Genomic DNA, 16486 nt, shown 5'->3' with positions numbered 1-16486 from the left:
AATAGTTTATGTATTTGGAATAATGCTATAATATTGTTTAAAATGAAGCTTTTTAACAAATATTTTACAGTGAACATTTTATGAAAACTTGTAATATTATTTTTAGAAGCATGTTTTTATTTTTTTTTAACACCTTTATTGGAGTATAATTGCTTTACATTGTTGTGTTAGTTTCTGCTGTATAACAAAGTGAATCAGCTATACGTATACATATATCCCCATGTCCCTTCCCTTTTGCATCTCCCTCCCACCCTCCCTATCCCACCCCTCTAGGTGGTCACAAAGCACCAAGCTGATCTCTCTGTGCTATGCGGCTGCTTCCCACTAGCTATCCATTTTACATTTGGTAGTGTATATATGTCAGTGCCACTCTCTCACTTTGTCCCAGCTTACCCTTCCTCCTCCCTGTGTCAAGTCCATTCTCTACATCTGCGTCTTTATTCCTGTCCTGCCCCTAGGTTCTTCAGAACCTTTTTTTTTTTTTTTTTAGATTCCATATATATGTGTTAGCATACGGTATTTGTTTTTCTCTTTCTGACTTACTTCACTCTGTATGACAGACTCTAGGTCCATCCACCTCAGTACAAATAACTCAGTTTCGTTTCATTTTATGGCTGAGTAATATCCAAAGGCTGCAGAGTATGGGTAAATTTATACTGGCTTTTATGGGGGAAAATAAATCTCTAGATGATCTCAGTAATTGACAAATCCTCCTAAGATTAAAACCAAAAGCAAACAAAATAGAAACTCTGAAGTCTTTGGAATGCTACTCTGAAATTCAGGTTTTCTGTTCTTAATAGGATCTTGTTTTGAAGGAAGTCAGTCTTGATACTTTTTTTTTATTCTTTTTGCTTATGTGAACTTAAAATTTAATTACCTTTTATGTATTTCCTCTCCTTTCCTTTGGAACATACTGATCCAAGGTGACCCTTTGTGGTGGTTCATAAAATCCCATCTTATAAACCATCCCAGTCTTCTAAGTGTAGTAAGCGATAGTGAGCAAAATTTGGGGGTAATATATCAGAAGTGCTAGGAGCCATATGAAGGTTATGCATTTAATTGTGTAAGTAATATAGTATTAAAAAATTGCCATGAAGTTTTAACATTATTTCAAATTTTAAATTAAAAAAAATAAGTGCCAAGGGATGGAAGCAGCCTTTCTTCTTGGCAGACTTCTGGTAGACCCACACCTGGTCATTCACAGGCGTGCCTTCCGTGGCCTCTCCTTGTCAATAAGGACTGTGGGGAATTCCGAGAAAGGCTGCCGTCCCTTCCACTCCCTTTGCTAACTGCATTCTGCCAACACTGTGAAACTCATGCATCTGTCTTAAGGTACCAGCACCTTCCTGTTCATCAAATCCAGAGAGGCCTGATTTGCTCAGCACACTCCCCTTTAACCTTATGTAGCCCTTGACCCTTGTCTTTCTTGGCTCCTGGTTCCCCTCCTTTCCTCTCTGACCAACTCCTTCTGTTGCACCACCTTCTCCAAGACTGCAATCCCATTTTCTTGTGATTTTTTTTTTTAACCTTGGAAATCTCATAATGACTTCTATTGCCTTGGTGGAGACTGACTCAGGTGCTTTAAAAATGTGTACATGTAAATATGTACAGTTTCTAAATTGGGCTATGTCATACATAGTTTTATAGCTCACATTTTTAAACATTATACTGTGAATGTTTTCCCATGTCTTAAAATATTCCTTGAGGACGTGAGCATATAGATATCTGTAATTTATTTTCTCTGTGGTTGGACATTAAGGTTGCTTAGTGTTTTTATTTTTGTAATGAACTTCTTGACGCTCAGCTTACACCCCTGATTATTTCCTTGGCAAAGATTCCATGGATTGGAATTAAGTCAAAGGGGATGAGTTTATTTAGCCCTCTAGATTGTCAGTAGGCTCTTTATTTCTTTTTCAGTGATACTCCTTCTTTAGGCTTTCTATTGCAGCAGATTCTAGCTGGTTTCCTTGTTTTCAGCTTCAGCTGATGCTGGGTTACGTGCCACTGCTGACCACAGTGACCTTGGAAACTACAGCACATCTGCGGCACTGTGTCCATAACCCTTGAGGAGCTCCAGTTACGTTCATCTAGCCAGTCTCCACACCTTCTTCCTGGATCCTCTGACTGCATTCGGAGCCTTCAGTTTTGTGCCTGCTGGGGCCACTCTGTTTATGGTATTGTCTTCCCTCAGACATCCTTGACTCAGCCCAGCTCTGCACCCTTTCTGCTCTCCGGTGGTCCCAGACTTGGATATTCCCAACTCAACCTCTAATCCCCTTACCCTCAGCTTATGACCCAGTCTTCTGCTTCTTTGGAAAAAACAAAACAATAAAACACAAAGAAGACCTTCAGTTGGGGAAATACTACACCCTGCCTTCCCTCTGCCTTTTTCCTGGTGTGTCTACAGCAGCACTTGTCCTTTTATTCCTCCGTATCACCTCAGATGCTACTTCCCCCTGCTTCTCCAAGGCCACCAACTCCTTCGCTCTGCACAGAGTTCTGTCCTTTGAAACCAGTGGTTCTCAACTAGGGATGACTTTGCCTCCCAGGACACACTTAGCTGTGTCTAGAGGTATTTTTGGCTGTCACACCCGGGGAGAGCTTCCATCTAGTGCGTAGAGGCCAGGGATGCTGTTAAACATCCTACGATGCACAGAACAGCTCCTGCAGTGGAGAGTTACCTCACCCCAAATGTCAGGGGAGCCCCAGTTAAGAAAGCCTGTATCCTTAGTCTCTGACCTTGGTCATACTCCATCTGTCACCCAGCGTCTGCCTCCTTGTCTCTCTTTACTACAGCTGCTCCGTGGAGCAGCGGTTTTTCTTTGTGGGACTGGAGAGATTTGATCATTTCAGGCTATCCTCAGTGAATAGTGTAGCAGAAGCAGGGCTAGTAACGCTGGATTAGGACTGCGCGTCTGGGTTGGATCTGCTTCAGCGTTTATTCCAAGATCCTGGTGCTGCTCTGGCTGGGTCCTCACTTCCTTCTCTAGACAGAGGGGCTTGAACTAAAGAGACTTCTAGCATTTCCTTCATTGTTAGCCTTTCCTAATTCAGCGCTAGGATTGTAGTTGCCGAGGTTTGGTTGCGTTGTTAGTGGAGATTGGGCAGAAGCTGATTGTCCGTTGGGGAGTAAGTAAGATGTGGATGGAGACCACTTCGTCGTTGAGCCTGACTAAATCGAGGAGGCAAAAGTGGAGTCTGAAGGGTGTGTAGGCTTTTTACCCCCTTCGTCCAGAATAAGGTTTTTCTACGCATTTTTCAAGGCAGAGCCTCTGTGGACAGGGAGGGAGTAAAACACACTAAAAGGAGAATGGTCGTTAATCAGAAATCTGAATTCTATCTTCATTTTTTTGCATGAATACTTGGAATGCAATCATCATTTAATTAGGGTATTAGTTTGCTGGGGCTGCCATAACAAAGTGCCACGGACTGAGTGGCTTAAACAACAGAAATTTATTGTCTCACTGTTCTGGAGGCTGAAAGTCTGAGATCAAGGTGTCAGCAGGGTTGGTTTGCTCTGAGGTCTCTCTCCTTGGCTTGCAGATGGCCACCTTGTCTCTTCCCTGTCCCTTCACATTGTCTTCCTGTTGTACCTGTCTGTCCAAGTTTTCTGTTATAAGGACACCAGTCACACTGGGTCAGGACCCATGCTAATGACCTCATTTTAGCTCAGTTATCTCTTTAGAGCCTCCAAACATAGTCACATTCTGAGGTACTGGGGTTAGGACTTCAATATAAGAATTTGTGGGTGGACGATTCAGCCCGTAACAGTTGGGTAATATTTCATGGGAAGTATAGGTGCCTTTTATCTTTAAGGCATCAGGAAAATTGTTATTCAGCTTGTTTAGGTATATTTTTGTATACTATATTGTGGTTCTTATTTTTTTTTAAACCTCCCAGTCAGTGTGTGAATGTAAAACCTCTTAATTTTATAATTTTAGTTACTAATTTTAGTCAAGGAAGGTAGAGTTCCTGCTCTTAAGTTACACTGTTTTGCACTTGTGTGTCCTCACCTGCTCAGTACTAAAAACTCGGGGTATTCCTCTCGTTGTTTAGAAAGTTCTACAGAAAATGGTTGGACCTGTCGGCCTGCGTCTCTGAGGGTGTGTTTGGGGACAGGGTTTCTGGATAACCAGGTGTGGACTTTCTCCAGCAAGCCTTCAGTGACCCTTCCAGCCACTAGAGGTCACTGGCTCCCCTGGTGACCTGTTTTGTCGTCCCAGCACCTCTGGGAATCCCAGCCTTCCAACACCTGTGGGAACTTGAAAGCCTAGATTATCGTTTCTCAGCTGACATTCCAGGAACATTTGGGATCATGTGGAAGGTTAGCTTTTTGCTACAAGTGGGAGCACTTCCTGTTGCAGTCGCACCTGCAGGGGTTGTAGAGTGGGAGTTGACTTGCTTCAGGTAAGAGCCAAGAGTTGTAACTGGTGCCGGTCACTAGCCAGGGAAAGAAGACACACCTTACTTGGCCTCGGGAGTTCAGTAAAGGGTGGTCAGCTGGCTGAGCTGTACCCCTTAAGGAGGACACAGTGCTGAAGAGTATCCAGGTGAGCTCTGCCGACCTCACTCTGCCCTCGACCTGTGCCGTAGGGCACCCAATGAGTTCATCTGAAAATGGGCTTGCACACCAGAGATGGTGGATTTACAGAGTGGTGCTGTCTCTCATGACACCAAATGCCCCCAACCTGTCAGTTCTGTTTGGTGTTGTCGTTTGCATCATAGTTACCTTTATTCTGCGCTGCTTCCCCCCCTCCCCCCCGAAGACGTTCAGCTCTTGGCGGGCAGGTAGGGCTGGCAGCAGGTGTGCGTTCAGCCTGCTTGGTGTGCAGCCTCCCACGCAGGAACTGGAGAGAAGCCGAGTTCACTGTAAAAGGTGAAGGACGGACCTCTACCGCCTGCCTTCCCAGAAAACTCGGAAACAGCTTTACATGAGCAAACAGTCTAGCCCAAGTTACGGTTATTCACGAAACCGTGTGCACGCTGGCTATTGCCCATCCTGTTCGGTAGCCCTGGGTTCCTCTCCCTGCCCGCTGAGAACTGCCCCTGGGAGAAGCAGCGCTGCGGGTATCCTCACGTTAGGGCACCCGGCGGCTTGTTTCAGCTAATTGCTGAGCTGCGTGGAGTTACTTAATCCTTACGGTAGGGGTGGAGTTGACTCAACTCCTTTTCCAGCAACAAGCATTTCTTTCTAGCTGTCATTGAAGTGAATCACCATTATAAGTAGCCAGCTCGGGGCATTCCTCCTCAGTTGTGTTAAAACTTGCTGGTGGTGGTTCCCGAGGATCGGCAGAGGTGTGAGGGGGCAGCGCTTCAAAACCGGGAAGGAAGCTGGGGCTGGGAGCCCAAGGGTCGCGGAGGTAGAGTCCCAACTGTGACTGCAGCGCTAGCCCCCCGGGCGCTTTCCGGCAGGAGAGGTGGCTTGCTTTTCATGAGCCTTGAGGACAGGCTATAGGTAAGGACAAACACTCCACTGTCTGCTTTTATTATATGAATGCATAACATCTACTGTTGGCACAGAGTTTGCTTTTGATGTAGTACTTTTTGTATCGGTGGCATTATGCTAGCGCAAGATTTCCCTTTGTAAATTACTTCTTTTTGGTGTTCAGAGTTCGCTGTAGTTGATCAGCTTTGCTCTCCGTATGCATAGACAGGATGGCAGCAAAAAAATGAAACGTGGAAAGAACTGTGGTCTGAATTCTCCTGATTCTCTGCTCTCAGCTTTCTTCTCTCTGTCTTGGCTATTTAGAAAAATGTACACTTTTGATTCCGAAGATGAGAGCACAATGGATACTCTTGTTTTCTTTTTGGAAATAATGGAAAATGTCGACCACTTAAGTTCTGTGAATGTTGTTCTCTGATTTAGAAATCACTGGTTGGGGAGGAAACAGTTATGTTTTTCTTCCTGTTTTGTTTTGGATCTCTGTTTTCTCTGAGTATTTCTGACTTAACAATCGCACTGGAGAAGAGGGAGACACCAGCTGTACTTGGCCTCAGATGAAATAAGATCTTAGGTCATGAAATGGTTTGCTTGGAGAATGACTTGTGGTTTATATCTGAAGTTTTGGTTGGTAGTGATAGAAATCTTTCTTCCCCTTAATGTTTGACTTACATGACTTATTCTAAATGCATTTATTATTATTGTTATTGTTATTTTTGATTGGACAGAGCAAAAGTTTAAACCCAGAACATATTCATCTGGTTTCCTTTTAGTTTTTGTTATCATTTTCCCACCCTTACTACTCATACGTATGGATGTGCGTTACGATTAACACGTGATTTTTGTTTCTTTACTGTCTCATTTGATGATGATTCATAAACTGTTAACTAGTTAGTGTATGTCTGTGTGTTGCTAAAATGGATTGGAGTGCAGGTCACGCCTTTATATTAACGAGCCAGGTTACGTTCAAAGAAGCGTTCCTAATGTTAAATGATGACGAAAAGGTATCAGCAAGGTGAAATAGCCAAGCCTGTAGTCAAATCCGAGTTATTCTTTATTTCACATTGTGAAGTATGTTGTTTACATGTGTTCAAGTTAGATTGTGCCCATCAAAGAAAAAGCAAGCAACTAAACTATAAGAGGGAGTTTAAAGGACTTATGTGGTAGTGCCTCCCCCCCCCCACCTTTTCTAAATGTTTGTGAGGAGGAAGAGGCGAACTTTCATTCCCATGGGAATTTGAGGAAGATGATGGTAAAACTTTTAAGAAGACAGGAAAAGGAAATGCTTTCTATTTAGACAGAAGAAAAGCAGCGGGAATGATTCTCATGTACAGTTGTTGCAGGGTTTTTTTTTTTTTAATTTAAAAAGGATTTTTTTGCGTGTGGGGGGAGTCTTGTAGTGCAACTAGATGTTGATTTTAGAAAACACCACATTTAGGACATTCTCTTATCACTGTGGAATATAACTTAAAGATATCAAATGAAGGCAGGAACAGAATGATGGGAATTTGCTACTTGAGGAATATAAGAGTTTTATTCTGAAGTGGTTTGTTTGGTGGGTATGGGGAGCCCTGTGTACTTACTGACAGCATCTTAGAGGCAGTTGATAAGACTTTGGGGGTTATGACGGTTGCGTTGGGGTGGGAGGGTTGTTCTGATTTTTTGTAGTTCGCTCGAGGCAGTACATCAGCCTGTACTTCTGAGGGCGTTTCCAAATCGATTTTCAGGAGCAGTCACTCTTCTCACCTTGGCAGAAGTCTGTGCCGCCTTGTGATTTCCCTCCTGTGTGTTTTGAGTTAATGATGATTTAATGCTCTAGCAACGTCCAGGGCTTCTCATTGTACAGGTGGGCTCGTAGCCTGCCTGCTGGCCTCTCCCCTCGGATCCCAGGGGCATCTGAGTTCATTCACCTTCACGGTGATGCCAGAAGCACAAGTTCCCAGGTGTTTTCAAAACCTATCTCAACTATGTTTTCAGTGGCTCGGAATTCCACCGAGGGTCACTTGACATGCCTTCGCCTACAGTCAATATTTGTGTGCCCTCCGCCCTTGGCTGGGTTTTCTCTATATCCAGGTAGATGGGGTCACAGGTAGGCAGCTCCCCGTGCCATCCCGCCCGCTGGCCAGGACTTGGGGGTCAGGCCTGGCTGAGACCCCCAGCTGCCCTCCTGGAGTCAAAGATGGCTGGCTTTGTTCCTGGCTCCTCTAAAGGCCTGAGGTCTAGATCGTAGAGAAAATCCTTCCTGCTTCACTGTTGTCGCCGCAACAGTATCAGCCAAAATAATCACGAGATCTTTCCAGGTAACCACCAGCTGTACTCTCAGCTGTCGAGAGAGTTGTGAGCTGCTTATTCATCTTAGAAGCAGTTACTGGGAAAAAGGTTAAAATTCCAGCTCCCGATTGACATTACCCCTGAAAACAAAGGGTTGATTTTCCTTCTCCTAGAGAACGGACACGTCCGTGGAAATTTTTGGAACAGCACATGGACACGTGACAGAGCCTCACCTCCCAGAGGCAGTTAGCGGTGTCACTTCAGACTAAGTGGAAGCTCAGAGATGATAGATTCCAGTGGGGTAAATGGAGTTGAATAGAAACACATTAAAAAAGCACCACCTGCAGTGATGTAAGCTGTCCTGCTCGCTTCACTGTTACTCATCCTTCCGCTGTAGGCAACCGGGTCACATGTGATCATAAAGCACCTCTGACTCAGGTCAGGGACTGGAAACCCGTCACATTATGGAGGGCATTTGGTCACAGATTCTGGACCAGAGGCCAGGTGCAGTCCTGGGGCTGTGATCTGTGGGAACATTTTCCAGTGCAGGGATTTGAACGTGCAGCTCAGTTAACAGGGTTGGCGAGTTGATTTTGGCCAAGATCTGCCATGCTAAGTAGACTAGCCTGAGACTCAAGGAAGTCTCCAGCTTCGTGAAAGGAAAATGTGGTGTGGCGGGCTTTAAGGCATTTTAATATGTCCCACTTTTTCTTACTTGCCCTGTTGTGTTGAGGTTTTTCAAGGGCATAACTGTATGTGAAGTTAGTGAGTGATACGTCTGAAGGACACTGTCCTGTCTGATGATATAGTTGTGTGACTATTTTAACTCATTGACAAGGCTATTGAGGACATTTGTAATACTGTGTTCGTTACTTTGAAATAATTCATCTTCTCCTTATTCTTTGAGTCTGTCAGTGACCGAATATTTATTATCTTTGTGCTAGACATTGAGGGGTACCTGTTTCTCACTTATGCTTGGCAGTTTTCGTGGAGCTAAAATTCTTTTAAAAGGTTGATTGTTTCTTCCCCTGTCTCATATTGTTTTCACTTGCTTGATTTTATTTTTAAATACATACTTTAACAGCCCTTAAGCATGGGGCTGAGCGAGGATGGCAATCAAAGACAATTATGATTTAATTGATGGGTCAGATTAATCAGACTGGCAAAAATATGTCCCCTAATTTTGTTAGCTAGTTAAAAAAATTTTTTTTTTCTTTTAAATTTTTTGTTCATTAACGGGAGGCCACACACTGAAGATGGAGTGATTTTTCCCTGCATGTGTGTGTGTGTGCCAGTGGAACTCTGTTTCCGAAGGAAATAAAGAATTTAGTGGCTAGAAAGATTATGTCAGCTGAAAGGTATGCCTGTCAGAGAAAGAGAGAGTGAGTGAGAATGAGAAGACCAAACCAGGGCCCTGTCACTTACGCGGAACTGCAAATCCAGGAGATGAGGCGTCACCCACTGCAGGGCTGTTGCCATGAAAATTAGATTTTGAGCATGACACAGGACAGAAAGCTTTGATGACAAAGCCAGCAATAACCACCAGTTTAAGGCTGAGACCCACAGACTTCCCCAGTAAGGCTCAGCGGAGCCCGCGTGGGTGAGGCACCCGGGCCTCCCTCCCTGGCATCTGCTCTGAGCTGCAGGCCTCCTGCAGTTGCCCCATCCTAGGTATCGCCCGCATCGTAATTAAATCACCCTTTTGTCATGCTTGTGAACAATCTATATTTGGCTTGGCTGCTTTTTGTGGGGGAGGGGAGAAGTGTGGGCAGAGAACAAAATAAAAAGAGCAGTTTGTGAGCTCCAGATGAAGAGCACACCAGTAAGGGTCTAAACGGGCCTCCCATTCTTGAGGCGAGGCTTGGTTATTTATTCAACAAATGTGCCCTGGAGCCCCTCGGGGGGCCACTTGGGAGCTGGGTGTTGGGGAGGCCCAGTGCCCATCGGTGCCCGGGCCCTCGGGCCGCACGGCATCTGCAGGGAGCTTCAGCCGATAGTAACCAAGGGAGCGTATGATAACCAAGCACGGGAATAACAACTGCATGGGTGGACAAGCCTTTTTTCTTTTTCTTTCATATGGTACTTTCTAGCATTTTCCAGTATGGCTGTTTTCGGTTAATTTGAAAGTTGTGGCCGACGCTAGGATAGTGGTTAGAAAACCTGCTTTAAAAAACCCTTTAAAACATCTTTCCCATAGAAAGCTATGCATTATTGTGCCTAGAAGGGTAAAAATCCGCCACTGATCTATTAGAGCAGAATGAAAAGATGTTTCCTGGAAAAAAAGTATTTCCGCCCATCAAACATGTTTATCTCATCTCATGCATGTTGGAAGCCAGGCACATGCGCATCTATGGAGTAGCCCAGAATGAACGAATTATTCCGCCTTCTAAGCGGTGTGGCAGCCTAGATACAGAGGCGAAGGGTTGAACTTGGGGCTGGACCGTTGACATGACACGAGTTCTCTCAATTGCCAAATGGAGTCACGTTAAGTTACGTGACCTCTAACATTGAGCTCTCATTTTTCAAGTCAGAATTTATTTTAGCAACTTATGGATCCAAGCCTTGGAAAGGCTTGTTACTATTTTGAAAGTATAGGTGAAATACGAGAGGGATGGGTGAATGTGAACACGCGCGGAACAGTACATTTATGAGACGCCGTCCATACTTCCTGCACTTAACCCAGCATCGCTGAGAAAAAGGCATTGTGTTCCGGGTTTCTCAGGTCGTCATGGCCACAAGCTCCTGTGCTGTGCTCGGGGTCAGGGAAGCTGTGGGACGACTGCAGACACCTGCAGCTCACCAAGTGCTGAAGTAAAGGGTTGGAGGCCTCCCTTACCATTTGATGAGATTAGCTGACAGCCATCATGACATCTGATTATTTCCAGTTTCAGGTGGCAGAACTAGAAAACAAACTTGGTGTGTCTTACTCCAGGGTGCATGCCCTCAATGACGTTGCTATGTTACCCTAAATCAAGTAAACCAAGGCAGCCATTAAAGAAGGAAAAAAATCCTATATTTGTCAAATGTGCAACTGTTAAATTTTTGTGAGGGTCTTCCACTTAATGATTTCTCATTTCCTGCAAGTTATTCAAAAATCACTGCTTCAGACAGGTCCCGGGACCGTCCTAATAAACAACAGCCAGTGGCTCCTTCCACTTGCCAATGTCAGTCGCCTTTGCCTGCTGTGTTTCTTTTCTCTTTAGTATTTGTCATGTGTATGTTTACCACCTGTTGCCCCTTGCTAGAGGGGAAAGTCCGCAAAGGTAGGGGGTTCAAACGTTTTCTTCCCTGGTGTATCTCAGGTGCCTAGGCCAGTGTCTGTGACATAGTAGGTGCTCCTGAATGTACTGAGTGAAGGAGCAGGAGAGGAAACCAGACACTTGAGCCTTGAGGGGCCGTGAGGGGAGCCACCGGGTGCCCTTGTGGTCCTGACTTGGGCCATCAGGAGGCTGTAATTTCTTCTGAGTCATCCATACTTTGAGGTGAGTTGTCTGGAGGTGGCCCCGCCCCACCTTTAAGCATTAGTAGAATGGAATTGGCTGGGTGGCTCTCACGACCCTGAGGGGAAGGTCTCATCGCCAGCCTTTCTTACAGACTTTTCCCACAGGTCGGGGCCGAGCTTCCGTCTTCGGTTACACGGAGAGCTCTGGTCACCGGGACTGGCTCCGTGGCGCTCGTTACAAGCTGTTCCTCGACGTGGCGAGTGTCCCTGCCTAGTTGCCACTCTGGGTTTCGGCACTCAGCGTGCCGTGGTCGCATGTTCCACAGTGGTCTTACTTAGCCTTAATCCTTTATTAATTGCCTCTCACTCAGACTCCCTCAGAGCAGATAATCCTTCACTTTCGGCTTCCTTTCCATTACTATTGGATTTCTTGGTTTCAGCCATGACATGAGAAAAAGAACCAAGAAATTGTGAGTGAGGCTGTTGTATTTCCATCCGATTTACCCCTCTCTTAGCGGTATTATGCTTGAAAATAATAGAGAGGGCCATTGCCCAGCGTGTGAATTCTGTGTGTTCCGTGATTCGTCTGGTGATGTTTCCCAGTCTTTGCTTACCACGGAGCTGAGGTTTACCCACAGCACCACACATCACCACCACACCCCCCGTGCCTAACCTACCCTTGCGCCATCACCGTACCCTGTAAAGCAGTTACTTGTGGGAACCTACTGTGTGACCGAATGTCGTATACGCAAGTGACCGGGACATGGCCCTGTTCTCAAGGAGCTTCTAGGCCAGTCGCAGTAACGGACACATAAGTAAATGATGGTTGTACTGGGCAGTTTCTGCCAGCAGGCGTGGGGTTGGGCATTAAGAAGCCTTCTCAGAGACAGTTGAGCTGCTCTTTCAGGTCGAGTGAGGGTCAAGTGCAGGCCGGGTGGGATCAGGGCGTTTCCAGCAGAGGAGAAAGGTCATGGTGTGCTCGGAGAACTAAACGAAGTTCCCCCTTGACTAAGTGTGAAAGGCACTTGGAAGATGACCTCGGAGGGGCAAGCAGAGGCTAGAGCCGGGCAGACCTTGGATGCCACGGTCGTCTGGACTCTATCTTTGAGGTTACAAAGAACCAGTTCAGAGTGGGTGATTCCCATGTGTTTGGCTTGGGTGATTAGGTTAATACTTGGCTGCATTAAGAAGATGTGGAACAGGGGAGGTGAGGGCTTGCGGCTGGGGTGCATCATCACCGGGCTGGGATCACCAGGAGGGTTCCCTCTTTGCTTTTCTGGTGCTCAAGCTTAGGGTCCTGGCTGGAGTCAACTTGGCTGCCACTTAGCAGTTCATAGTCATGGAAGAGGAGCGGGATGTGAGCCCCCCCAGTGAGCATTGTAGAGTGAAAAGACGTCAAAGATAAGGCCTTGGGGAGCACCAACATATAAACTTGTATTTCTCCGGTCTGGACGTCCCAGTCTGAGCTCTTTATGTGAGATCCGTGCACTTTTCCACACCTGCGGTTCTCTCCTGAATGTGCTGTATTCTAATCACCCTTAGAGCCTTGCTACACCCACCTGCAGTATCGCCTGGGAGCTTGTTCGGAATGCAGATTCTCGGGGCTCACCTCACACCTCCTTAATCAGAATGCATTTAAACAGAATCCTCAGGTGATTGCTATGCGTGGCCAAGTGCTAGAAACCCTGCTGTAGAACATCTTTACCAACCACGTAAAATCAGGGGGCTCGTTTCTTCTGTGTTCTCCATAGGAGGACCTAGTTGCCTTTTAAAATTTTCTCAAAATTACAAGACTATCGAATATATAGAGTGTAAATCTAATTAGCAGCTAATAAGCGGCATTTGGCTAGGATGCAGAGCTTTCCCTCCTCCATGCTGTTTCTCGCATTCTGATCGCTTTGTGTTCATTTATAAGGAGGCTCGCTGCAAACAGACATGCTACCTGCATGCTCACTTGCTTGGCGTCATCTAACACACTTTCCCCCCAATGACCCAGTGAAGAGAGAGATTGCATCTCACTTTTGTGGTGGCACCGGCCACATCCACAAGTAGCTTATATTTGATGTAATTATGATCACTGTTGGATGGTACCTCCATCCATGTCAGCTGCACAGAAATTATATTCAATATCTTGTAATAACGTATAATGGAAAAGAGTTTGCAAAAGGATACGTATATACATATACATAATATATATATAACTGCATCACTTTGCTCTACACCTAAAACTAACACAGTATTGTAAGTCAACTATACTTCAATAAAAAATTGTGAGGTTAATTACAATGAATGTTTTCTCAATAATGTGCCTTTATTAAGGGCTGTTTAAGAGTTTGTTTGGTGTGTGAAAATTCACAGCTGCGTTGAAGTTTACACGTCTTTATTTTGAAAGGAAACCTTTTCAGGCTTGGGGAAAAGATCAGCGACAGATGACAAAAGCATGAAAAAAGACACTGAGAACTTGTACAGTTGGAGAAAAAGCTTATAGTGGTGCATAATGAGCTAGTGATACATTTTTAAAAGTTTATTTTTCATTAATTTTTATTGAAGTGTAGTTGCTTTACAATGTTGTGTTAGTTCCTACTGTTACAGCAAAGTGAATCAGCTATATGTATACTTACATCCCCTCTCTTCTGGATTTCCTTCCCATTTAGGTCACCACAGAGCATTGAGTACAGTTCCCGGTGCTGTCCAGTAGGTTCTCATCAGTTATCTATTTTATACATAGTATCAATAGTGTATATTTGTCAATCCCAATCTCCCAATTCATCCCAGCCCCCTTTCCCCCTTGGTGTCCATATGTTTGTTCTCTACATCTGTGTCTCTATTTCTGCTTTGCAAATAAAATCATCTGTACCATTTTTCTAGATTCCACACATATGCGTTATTATACGATATTTGCTTTTCTCTTTCTGACTTACTTCACTCTGTACTACAGTCTCTAGGTCCATCCACGTCTCTGCAAGTGACCCAATTTTGTTCCTTTTTATGGCTGAGTAATACTCCACTGCATATATGTACCACAGCTTCTTTATCCATTCCTCTGTTGATGGACATTTAGGTTGCTTCCATGTCCTGGCTATTGTAAATAGTGCTGCAGTGAACATTGGGGTGATGTGTCTTTTTCAAGTATGGTTTTCTCAGAGTATATGCCCAGTAGTGGTATTGCTAGGTCATATGGTAGTTCTATTTTTAGTTTTTTAAGGAACCTCCATACTGTTCTCCATAGTGGCTGTATCGATTTACATTCCCACCAACAGTGCAAGAGGGTTCCCTTCTCTCCACACCCTCTCCAGCATTTATTGTTTGTAGATTTTTTGATGATGGCCATTCTGACCCATGTGAGGTGATACCTCATGGTAGTTTTGATTTGCATTTGTCTAATAATTAGTGATGTTGAGCATCCTTTCATGTGTTTGTTGGCAATCTGTATATCTTCTTTGGAGAAATGTCTATTTAGGTCTTCTGCCCATTTTTGGATTGGGTTGTTTGTTTTGTTTTTGTTTTGATATTGAGCTGCATGAGCTGTTTGTATATTTTGGAGATTAATCCTTTGTCAATTGCTTCGTTTGCTAATATTTTCTCCTGTTCTGAGGGTTGTCTTTTCATCTTGTTTATGGTTTCCTTTGCTGTGCAAAAGCTTTTAATTTTAATTAGGTCCCATTTATTTATTTTTGTTCTTATTTTCATTACTCTAGGAGGTGGGTCAAAAAAGATCTTACTGTGATTTATGTCAAAGAGTGTTCTTCCTATGTTTTCCTCTAAGAATTTTATAGTGTCTAGCCTTAAATTTAGGTCTTTAATCCATTTTGAGTTTATTTTTGTGTATGGTGATAGGGAGTGTTCTAATTTCATTCTTTTACATGTAGCTGTCCAGTTTTCCCAACATCACTTATTGAAGAGGCCGTCTTTTCTCCACTGTATATTTTTGCCTCCTTTGTCATAGATTAGGTGACTATAGGTGCATGGGTTTATCTCTGGGCTTTCTATCCTATTCCATTGATCTATATTTCTGTGTTTGTGCCAGTACCATACTGCCTTAATTACTGTAGCTTTGTAGTATAGTCTTAAGTTAGGGGGCCTGATTCCTCCAGCTCCGTTTTTCTTTCTCAAGATTGCTTTGGCTATTTGGGGATTTTTGTATTTCCACACAAATTGTAAAATTTTTTGTTCTAGTTCTGGGAAGAATGCCATTGGTAATTTGATAGGGATTGCATTGAATCTGTAGATTGCTTTGGGTAGTATAGTCATTTTCACAATATTGATTCTTCCAATCCAAGAATATGGTATATCTCTCCATCTGTTTGGGTCATCTTTGGTTTCTTTCATCAGTATCTTATAGTTTTCTGTGTACAGGTCTTTTGCCTCCTTAGGTAGGTTTATTCCTAGGTATCTTATTCTTCTTGTCGCAATGGTAAATGGGATTGTTTCCTCGATTTCTCTTTCTGATCTTTCATTGTTAGTGTATAGGAACGCAAGAGATTTCTGTGTATTGATTTTGTATCCTGTGACTTTACTAAATTCATTGATTAGCTCTAGTTGTTTCCTGGTGACATCTTTAGGATTTTCTATGTATGGTATCATGTCACCTGCAAACAGTGACAGTTTTACTTCTTCTTTTCCAATTTGGATTCCTTTTATTTCTTTTTCTTCTCTGATTGCCATGGCTAGGACTTCCAAAATTATGTTGAATAATAGTGGCGAGAGTGGACATCCTTGTTTTGTTCCTGATCTTAGAGGAAATGCTTTCAGTTTTTCACCACTGAGAATGATGTTTGCTGTGGGTTTGTCATATATGGCTTTTATTATGTTGAGGTAGGTTCCCTCTATGCCCACTTTCTGTAGAGTTTTTATCATAAATGGGTGTTGAATTAATGATACATTTTAAAAATATGAACTCCCTTTCCTGTTTATAAGTGATTATCAGCAGTGTAATCAGGTATCTGGAATTAACTGTTCTGTTATTTTCTCCCTTAGTCCTCAACTGTTAATATTTTTTGTGTCCTTTAGATTTGAACATTTAAGTTTCTCACACAAGAGTGTGTCAATTCCATAAGACATTTGTTAAAAAGTTTTTGCTTTTGTTAATCAGAAGTGACTTATAATGTTAGTTTGGGATATTAGGTAATATTGCTGAAAATGAGGTTTGCTGTGAAGCTTTTTTTTTTTTCATTTTCTTATTTCTTTGCATTTACTTGAGCTTATAACTCAGGACAGTTTAGGAAATGACCCTGTGGCTCCCACACTGTGGAAAAGTGAAGAAAATGAAGGAAGTTTAAGAAAATGAGATTTGCACAGAAAATACATTCTGTGTCTAGTTGATCAGTATCAGG

The 16486-nt window shown here is 43.7% G+C and overlaps 1 protein-coding gene across 7 annotated transcripts in view; it reads left to right on the top strand.

The window, feature by feature from the left end:
- The window catches only part of NEDD4L (NEDD4 like E3 ubiquitin protein ligase), a gene marked incomplete at its 5' end in the record, with an annotated part of 340566 nt that overhangs the window by 156145 nt on the left and 167935 nt on the right, over positions 1 to 16486 (top strand). The window contains one exon of one of the 7 annotated variants that reach the window (XM_082354981.1): positions 5239 to 5455. The exons of the other annotated variants lie outside the window; for them this stretch is intronic. Of the gene's footprint in view, positions 1 to 5238; positions 5456 to 16486 lie in introns of those variants that run through there. 7 annotated transcript variants of the gene reach the window in all.

Source organism: Balaenoptera borealis (genome assembly GCF_965194805.1).
Source record: "Balaenoptera borealis genome assembly, chromosome: 14".
NCBI classification, from domain to species: Eukaryota; Metazoa; Chordata; class Mammalia; order Artiodactyla; family Balaenopteridae; genus Balaenoptera; species Balaenoptera borealis.
This window is presented reverse-complemented; position numbering and strand designations above follow the sequence as displayed.